The following is a 9978-nucleotide window of genomic DNA, read 5'->3' as shown; positions in this document are numbered from 1 at the left end:
TTGTTCGTTTCCATTTCATTTTGACATTTTGTCATACAAATTGACATTTATTTAAAAATAAATTTCAAACCGACATTTTGTCATACAAATTGACATTTATTTAAAAATAAATTTCAAACCGGACGCTTTATTCCAGAAAATGTAAGTTATGCTTGTTAGTATGATTTATTAAGTTTAGTATGATTTATTAAGCAATATTTTCTCCTTTTTAGAATGATTAACGACGAACGACTAATTGAATTGGTGCGCGAGCAGGAATTGCTCTACGATAAATCTTGTCCAAGCTACAAGCTCCCAGACAAAAAATTGGCGGCTTGGACAAAAATAGGCCAGGAGCTTCACGCAACAGGTAAATAAAAAACTAGAGTAATTTAATTGTTGCGTAATATTAGGTTTTTAATTTAGGAGATCAGTGTAGCAAGCGGTGGACGACACTACGCGAGCGCTACACAAGAGAGTTGCGCAATCTCGATGCCCCTTCCGGAAGTGCTGCAGCTGCACACAGAAGGTGGTATCTATTTCCAAATATGGAGTTTTTAAAGGCGCACGTGACTCCAAGACCGTAAGTACTTTTATATTAAATATATTGAATACAATAATAAAATATATTTTTTTTTTAGAACACGATGCTCCAATAATATATTGAAGGGGTACCCGTCACTACAGGAGTCGCAGCTGTTTTCACCGCCTCCACCATCGCCGCTTCCGTTTACGCAAGAATTAGTCGAAGGAGACACGGGTATTGACTCGGTTGACCTAGTGGCGTCCACGCCAAAAACATCAAAAAGAAAGAGGCAACAGGAGAGCTGTGAAGAAGACTTCCGTGAAGTGTGCCAGCTCTTCAAAGATGTGCAAAGGGAGCGCTTGGGAGAAAACCGAAGGCTGCGGTCGTTTGGTGACATGATTGTTGCTGCCATAAGCGAGATGGGGGAGCGAAAACAAGCAAAGGCTATTAAAGTGATAACAACGGCAGTGATGGACTTGCAGCTGGAGCCTGATGAATAAAGGCTTTGCAGGTCCATATACATAATAGCAGTGAACACTATTTTATTTTTATTTTTTTGAATTATATTTAACTTTAATTTATTACCATATACATTTTTATTTTTTTTTTAATTAAATGAACATAGTTTATTTTAAGTCATTACATTTAGTTTTGTTAATAATAAAAATTATATCTATTTTTACTGAAGGTGATATTTATTTCTATGAGATCAGTTTTCCCAGGGAACGTAATTAATAGTTATTTTCGAAAGGTTTTTTTATTTTTATAGTCAAAGAAAAATTATTCATAACAATAATTACAAAGATTATTGTTAGTGGCATCGAACTCGTGTAATACAAACAATAGCCCTGTTTCTTTTGACGCGCATATTTCAAATATAAAAGTAATTTTTTTAATTTTTTTATAAAAGTCAAAAATAATAGTTAAAAGTACTTTTCGTATAAATGTCAAATATAATTGAAAACAATTTGGAGTAGTAAAAACTATATATTTTTTTTTACTTTTAGGGGAAAGGTAAAAAAACATCTATTATTTTGACTTTTATAAAAGAAAAAATTTAAAACTATTATTTTCTACTTTTATAATAAAAGTAAAAGGATAAATTAATTATAATTTTTCGCCCTTAAGACCGAAATAATAATTTTTGTAAAAATTTATTACAAAATAGTTATTTCGGTCTTGAATTTATAAAAATAGTTATTAATTTTTAGGTCATACACATCAGGGATCGTAACTGATTTTCATTAATATAAATATATTTAAAACTTTTCAGTTATATTCTTAGATGTATATTTTCATTGTATTAGTATAATTTGTGTTGACGTAGAGGTGATGTTGGCCGTATCCACATTTTTCAGAAGCTCCATAGGAAGTCATTATAATTGACTTAACCTGTTCTGGAAGGGAACTGCTCCTTGATTAATGAAATAATTCGCTAAAATATCTCTGAGCCGGAATGCAGCCGTGGAAGCGTTTCGTCGAGATGACGTAATTGAAGGCAATGGGTCACCTGCAATCTCTACATCAATACGCCATCCTCCGTTTTGTGTTTGCTCAGAGTTGTCCGTATCTACAAAATCATCCGGACAATACCAGCGATGATGGTCATTGAGCATGATAAAATTGTGTAGGACTAGGCAGGCTAAAACTATTATCTCGCAATGATCCGGGGAAGACTCTATAGGTTTATGTAAAACACGCCAGCGTGCACTTAAAATTCCAAAACTATTTTCAATTACTCGACGTGCTCGAGATTGACGGTAGTTGAATATGGCTTTGATATGTGGTAGTTGATTCCCAGGGTAAGGACGCATTAAATTCTCCTTCAAAGGAAATGCTGCATCGCCTACAAAAAAGTAAGGGAAGTCCACACCTGAACCATTCCAAAGAGGAGCGTTTGGAGGTAATGGCAAACTGTTCTGAAGCAGTGAACGACCAAACGCGGTTTGCTGGAAAATACCTTTAAAAAGAAGAAATCAGATAAGTTAAAAACATTTAAAATGGGATTGACTACCTCCATCACTTTGTCCACCATAGCTTCCAATAGTAGCAGAAGTAAATGTGTATTTTGCATAACAAGTAGCCATTAGTACTATACTATGAAATTTTTTATAGTTGAAGTATAATGACCCCGAATTATTGGGACATTTGATGGCGATGTGTTTTCCATCTATAGCTCCCCACTGAGGTACACTGGAGATAAAACGTTCCATAATACCTCACAGGTTTCCAGCACTATATTCCGTACAGTGGTCCTTCCTAACTTATGCATGAAGGCAATAACTTCAAAAGAAGTTCCGTGAGCGAGATACCTAACCAAAAAAAAAGAAAATGTAAATGTACTTTTTCGTTAATCCTTAATATTATGTATATATGTATGAAAAGCAGATTTCATTTACATTACTGTTATAGCTATACGCTCTTCAGCACAAATTTGCTGCTTGGGGTTTTCAAGAAATCCCCTAACCAAACTAAGAAGCAAGTCGAAAATTGGGCGACGCATTCTGGTCAGGCCGAACAGCTTATCGTCATCTTCCTTACTTATTAAGAACACCCTTGCAAAATATCCGTTGGTGTTTCGATCCATATATGCTGGGTGGACAGCCTACCGGCGGATTCTTCTCGATGCCTGCTGTTGTTGATAAATACGGAGAACGTTTAAAAAGGCAAAATCCAGGAAAGCGTCTGGGTCCATTTTCTTGCTAATGTATGTAGACCTTGAAGAACGAAATAATTATTAAATCAATATTAGGTAAAAGTCTAGTTGAGGGGTCGACTGCTAATACGCTACCAAAAATATCGAGATAGGTGTCAAACGACGCATCTTGACATCAGTATTAATAATCCGAAGGCGGAAAATGAAAATTTTAACTCATTCAAAAGATATTAACGAAAACCCAAAAAAAGACCAGCGGGTACCTCCGAAACCGGGGTTGGGAACCATAGTATTTTTGCGCAGAACAACTTTCTGCGTTGGCGGCCTTCGGCCGCGCTTATGAAAAATAACCCTGGGCTACGCCATGCCAAGTCCGGGTGTATAGCCGTGGCTACCACCACGGTGGTGCACAATTTTTTTGGGGGTACACACAACAACAACCACATGAAAATCTCCAACTTCAACTGCAAATATCTCCGGACAGAGATAAAATTTTTCTTTTCCGACTTCGGATTATTGTTCCCGAGATTAATAGCGTCTTTTGATACCTCACTCGAAAATCTTAGCCCAACTTTAGGGTGGGCCCCTAAACTGCACTACTACCCAAATTAAAATATAAAGTTGATGTCGAAAGAATAGTGAAGCACAAGGAACAGTCTCCATCTTTTTTGTAGGTTTGGAAACATGATGCACATTAGTACACATATATTCCTTCCTTTAGTATTAGATATTATTTCTTTATACTAATCTAGTAATAGTTTAGTTGAGGGGTCGACTGCTAATACGCTACCAAAAATATCGGGAGAGGTGTCAAACGATACGTCTTGACATCAGTATTAATAATCCGAAGGCGGAAAATAAAAATGTTAACTCGTTCAAAAGATATTAACGAAAAACCGAAAAATTACCCGCGGGTCCCTCCAGAACACTTTCCTGCATTGGAGGCCTTCGGCCGCGCTTATAAAAAATTACCCTGGGTGGGTACAACACCGGTTTGGAGACCAAAACTATATCCTCGCAAAATACTTATGTTGACAATTTTTTGGTGGGTACAACAACATTACCACAACTACATGAAAATCGCCAACTTCATCTGCAAATATCTCCGGACAGAGATACAATTTTTCTTTTCCGCCTTCGGATTATTGTTCTCCAGATTAATTCGCGTCTTTTGGACACCTCACTCGATATTTTTGGTAGCGTATTAGCAGTCGACCCCTCAACTAGACTATTACCACTAATCTTTATACTTTTGCACGATTAATAATATTTGTGTACCTTTGGTCAAACAAAATCGGCAATGATGGCTTCTACCAAAAATATGCCACTACGGAACTACACTATCAGTTATTACCATTAATGAACGGTTACTGATTGTTTCAAACAATTTTTACACTCATAAATTAATTGTAGTACTAAAAATTAACTTTGTTTAAAAATCATCACTTTTTGTAGCAAATATTTCACAATAAAATGACAGCTAGAAAACAGCTGATTATGATGCCAGGTTGTATGCGCTAAGTGGAGTATAATCGTTGCTAAGTTGCCAAGTTTCCGCCAAGTCAAGTCAAGTCTATGCTAAGTATCAGTAATGGAGCCTATAAACAGACAATTTCGGAATAAGTACTTTGTGGCTCTAGCAAACTCCGTATAAAACAGCTGATACAATAAACCTTACGGAAATCAATGTAATCTGTTATTGATGCCAAAAAGCCCCGAAACACAAGCACTTTTTCGTATAGATGAGTTTAACACAAGCTTATGCATAATGAGTAGATTGCACGCATTTTTATTGAGACCGGTAGAATGAGCGACACTGGCGCCATCTGATATTGAAAAGTAGCCATCTCCCAAATTTTGCTACAAGCAAAGCATAAGAAGAAGAATGTGACAATTGATTTGGTTAAGGGTGTTGACACACTTTGAAAGTGAAATTATTTTTCCCACTGATTGGTAAATTTTCTAACATTTTTCGCAAGTTAAACTGTAATATAACAAATGAATACGACACAAAATATGTTAGCAAGTATCTTTGTTGTATAGGGATAATGTTTATACCAGTGCTGTACGAAATTTTTTTTTATGTGAATGGGCAAGGCGAAATAAACTTCAATTGCTAAGTCTGAAGTTCTTTCATATTTACAAACGCAACATCTTGGTTGATTGTGGCGATGTTATTGGAATGTATAAGCTTGTGTTAAGCGCATCTTTATGAAAAATGTCATTGTGTCACGGCCAATAGCATAACGCTTTAGTGATAACCATAACTTAGATAAGCAATTTGTTTTTGGTTGAAGTGCATAGCTGAGCCTAGCCTAGCAGTTCACCAATAATTAATTAATTTCTTTCAAAAGTCAATAAATCGCTTAAAATTGGGGCAAACATCAAAACATGTTTGGAATATTTGCTGTTTTTTAAATTTTTTTATGAAGAAAAAACTTTGAAAAGCTGGAGCGGTATTCACTGTAGCAGGTTTTATGTACCCGAGCGACTCGGAATTTTTACAGATCAAGGGGTGTCATTTCAGTGTAATCCCATTTAACACGAATCGAAAATGATTTTGATTCAAACGATCAATAAAAATATGTGAAAATATGGAATTGGTAGCAAATTGTTAATCTAATAATTTATCGTGTTGTGGTGACGACATCACCATGTTATTTGCACGATTTACCATTTTTGAGTTATTGTTATTAAAAAAATGCTTTTCGATTCGATATAATTCAAAATAAAAAGATGATAAAATAATTTTAAGGGCAACCTTTATAGAAATGGACCAAAAAAAAGAAGGCACTTTTTCTTTTAACACAGACATAGTCTTGTTGAATTTTCACTAAAAAACTTTAACAATAGCTCTTGTAAAAGAATTTTGGGATTTAAAATTATAAAGGTAGAGTGCGTGTTTAGATTTTAAATAATCAATTAGTTAATCCCAAGTGCATGGTTTGCCTTAAATTGAAAGATTGCGCTCCACCTTTATAGTTTTAAATCCCAATATTCCTTTACAAGAGCTATTTTTAAAGTTTTGGTAATAGTCTAGTTGAGGGGTCGACTGCTAATACGCTACCAAAAATATCGAGAGAGGTGTCAAAAGACGCGTATTAACCTCGAGAACAATAATCTGAAAAGAAAAATTTTATCTCTGTCCGGAGATATTTGCAGTTGAAGTTGGCGATTTCCATGTGGTTGTTGTTGTGTTTGTACCCACCAAAAAAATTGTGTATCACCGTGGCGGTAGCCACGGTTAAACCACACACCCGGACGTGGCATGGCGTAGCCCAGGGTTATTTTTTATAAGCGCGGCCGAAGGCCGCCAACGCCGAAAGGTGTTCTGCGCAAAAATACTATGGATCCGACCCCCGGTTTCGGAGGTACCCGCGGGTCTTTTTTCGGTTTTTCGTTAATATCTTTTGAACGCGTTAATATTTTTATTTTCCGCCTTCGGATTATTAATACTGATGTCAAGACGCGTCTTTTGACACCTCTCTCGATATTTTTGGTAGCGTATTAGCAGTCGACCCCTCAACTAGACTATTACCAAAGTTTTTTAGTGAAAATTCAACAAGACTATGTATTAAAGGAAAAATTGCCTTCTATTTTTTCGTCCATTTATATGAAGGTAGTCCTTAAAATTTTTTTATCATCTTTTTATTTTCAATTTTTAGTACTGCCTACAAAAAGGCAATTGCAACTATGATTAGTAATTTAAGTAATTCCTAAGTGAAAATTCTTATCTTTATTTATTTGTTCAAAATAGCAAGACTTAAGAGAATTAGTGGAATTTTCGCTGACAACACTGGCGAAAACAACAGAAAGAATTCCGTCTCGCATCATAACAAGATAATTCCACCTCGTTTGCCAGCTACTTAATTTACACAGCTGAAAATCGTGGTGAAATTCGCATACGCCTGAAAGTCTAAAAGAATTGTGGTGAAAGTCGCTACGCCTAAAAGTATGCAAGGACATGCATTGAGTTGGGCCTTCAACGAGGTGGAATTCTACAACGCCTGCAACACTCAGGAGGCTAGCCATGAAGGTATGGCATAATCTTCTAAATAGTTCGACTTGTGAGTTACGTAGCTCAAATTTTTTGATCAAGCGTTGCAGTCTCACCGAGTTTTAAACTATATTTCAGGTTTCAAGTCTGTAGATATCCAGGAAGTTAGTTAAAAATCGATAAAACATTCCCAATTTAAAACTAGTTTTTTCAATATCTCGATCCATGCGCCACATAGCGAATTTTTTTTGATAAAATTATGCAGCGCCCCACCTAGCGGAACTTTGTTTTCTATAAGTTGTATTGTCACCAGGCCTCTAACTAAGTGCCAATTTTCAAGTCTCCAGATAACCGGGAAGTTAGTTAAAAATGGATTGAAATTTTCTCAAATTAAAATAAATTTTCCTAATATCTCGATCCATGCGGAATTTTTTTTGGTAAAATATTGCATTGTCACCGGGTTCTGACTTACGGCTCAAGTTTCATATCTCCAGCTCACCGGGAAGTTACTCAAAAATCGAATGCAAGATTCCCCTCGTTTTTCAAAGATTTGTAGTTATCTCACTTAGCGCGCCACGTAGCGGAATTTTGTTGTCTGTAGATTGTATTGTCAACGGGTCTCGAACTATGTGCTAAGTTACACGTCTCTAGGTAACCGGGAAGTTAGTTAAAAATGGTTTGAAAGATTCCCAAATTAAAATTAATTTTCCTAATATCTCGATCCATGCGCCATCTAGCGGAATTTTTTTGATCAAATGTTGCATTGTCACCGGGTTCTGACCCCCGGCCCAAGTTTCAAGTCTCTAGCTCACCGGAAAGTTACTAAAAATCGATCGCAAGATTCCCTGAGTTTTTTCAGGGATTTTCCGGGGTATTCGTTTATCTCGATTCGTCTTCCACCTGGCGACATTTTGTTTTCCACGAATTGTAGTGCCAACGACTCGTACACTATGTGCTAAGTTTCAAGTCTCTGAATCACCGAGAAGTTAGTTAAAAGTTGATCGCAAAATTTCCATTCTAAGATTAATTTTCTGTATATCTCAATCCGTGCGCCACCTAGCGGATTTTTTTCACTTGCATTTGCATAATGTTTCTCAGATCTGAACTATGTTCTAAGTATAAAGTGTCTAGCTCAACGGGAAGTTACCGAAATAGACTTTTCCGTGGGTCAAAAATTCGTATGGAAATGAGGTGGCAAACATGGAAGGGACTTAATATAAAGGAAATAATAATAAAACCGTTTAAAAAGGGATGAACATGGTAATTGGATTGGTTTATTGACGCAAAATATAACTTTAGAAAAAACTTTGTAAAATGGGTGTGACACCTACCATATTAAGTGGAAGGAAATGAAAAAGTTCTGCAGGGCGAAATCAAAAGCCCTTGGAATCTTGGCAGGAATACTGCTCGTGGTATTAGATATATAAATAAATTAGCGGTACCCGACAGATGATGTTCTGGGTCACCCTGGTCCACATTTTGGTCGATATCTCGAAAACGCCTTCACATATCCAACTAAGGGCCACCCCCTTTTAAAACCGTCATTAGTACCTTTAATTTGATACCCATAACGTACAAACACATTCTAGTCATCCCTGGTCCGCCTTTATGGCGATATCCCGAAATGGCGTCCACCTATAGAACTATGGCCCACTCCTTTTTAAAATACTCATTAACGCCTTTCACTTGATTCCCATATCGTACACACATTCTAGAGTCACCCCTGGTCCAACTTTATGCCGATATCCCGAAATGGCGTCCAACTATAGAACTATGGCCCACTGTCTTTCAAAACACTCTTTAATACCTTCCATTTCATACCCATGTCATACAAACACATTCCAGAGTTACCCTAGGTTCATTTTCCTAAATGGTGATTTTCCCTTATTTTGTCTCCAAAGCCCTCAGCTGAGTATGTAATGTTCGGTTACACCCGAACTTAGCCTTCCTTACTTGTTTTTTGTTTATTTTAGTCAGCTGAAGAAACAAATTTTGCTCCATCGAAATAACAAATTAAAATGTTTTGTTTTATATTCTAGTGAAATGAAATCAACACCGCTTTGACAAAACATTTTGCTATACTTTTTCAAACGAAAATTTCTTTCCAACTGTTTGTTTATATGTGGGCGAATCCCAAAAAAGGTCCATCACGAAACGAGAATCAAAAGTGGTCAGACTTTATTTCTATCACTTGGGTTAAAGGTTAAATATGTGTGAACAAATGCGTGGTGGCAACGGCGCGCACCCACGTATTTGTTAAAGATTAGTTAGGCGAAAAAAAGGGGAAGAAAAATAAAAACACCAAAAAGGTTTCGTATTAATAAAAAGAATTCACAAAGTGCTTTTATTTATATAAATACAGCAAGTGTTAAGAAAAGGTTTAACAAATGTTGTGGAAAATGATATATATGTGATAATAATTTTGAAAAGTTGAACTTACGTGAACGGGCGATTACGTGTTCCTTTGCTGGCTGCTGAATTAAAAGAGGACGAGACTCTTTTCCACATGAGCCGATGAACCCACGATACAGCTCCTTCGTTGGGTTTCCCGGCAACAAAGTTGCTGTACCGCGGGCTCACAGCGGTAAAAATCTAAGATATATACGTACCACCACTCACACATGCCTGTGTGTATTAGTACAAGCATATGTAGGTGGTAGTAAACGGAGGAAAATAACTAAGGAAATTATGTTACGAGGGAGGGGAGATATATTTAGGCCTGTGGCCTAAACAATGTGTATGATGTGGAAATCAAATAGTTAATTCTTCCCCCCATCCTGGATTTGTTGCGCTGTTAAACCCAGATCTATATTTTTGCTT

At 36.5% G+C, this 9978-nt stretch overlaps 1 pseudogene; it reads right to left on the bottom strand.

Annotated features, from left to right (window-relative positions):
* Nucleotides 1–1078: 1078 nt before the first annotated feature.
* On the bottom strand, nt 1079–4630 carry LOC137250682 (putative nuclease HARBI1; annotated as a pseudogene).
* Between the last annotated feature and the right edge of the window lie 5348 nt (nt 4631–9978).

Source organism: Eurosta solidaginis, chromosome 1 (assembly GCF_040869045.1).
Source record: "Eurosta solidaginis isolate ZX-2024a chromosome 1, ASM4086904v1, whole genome shotgun sequence".
Lineage (NCBI taxonomy): Eukaryota > Metazoa > Arthropoda > Insecta > Diptera > Tephritidae > Eurosta > Eurosta solidaginis.
This window is presented reverse-complemented; position numbering and strand designations above follow the sequence as displayed.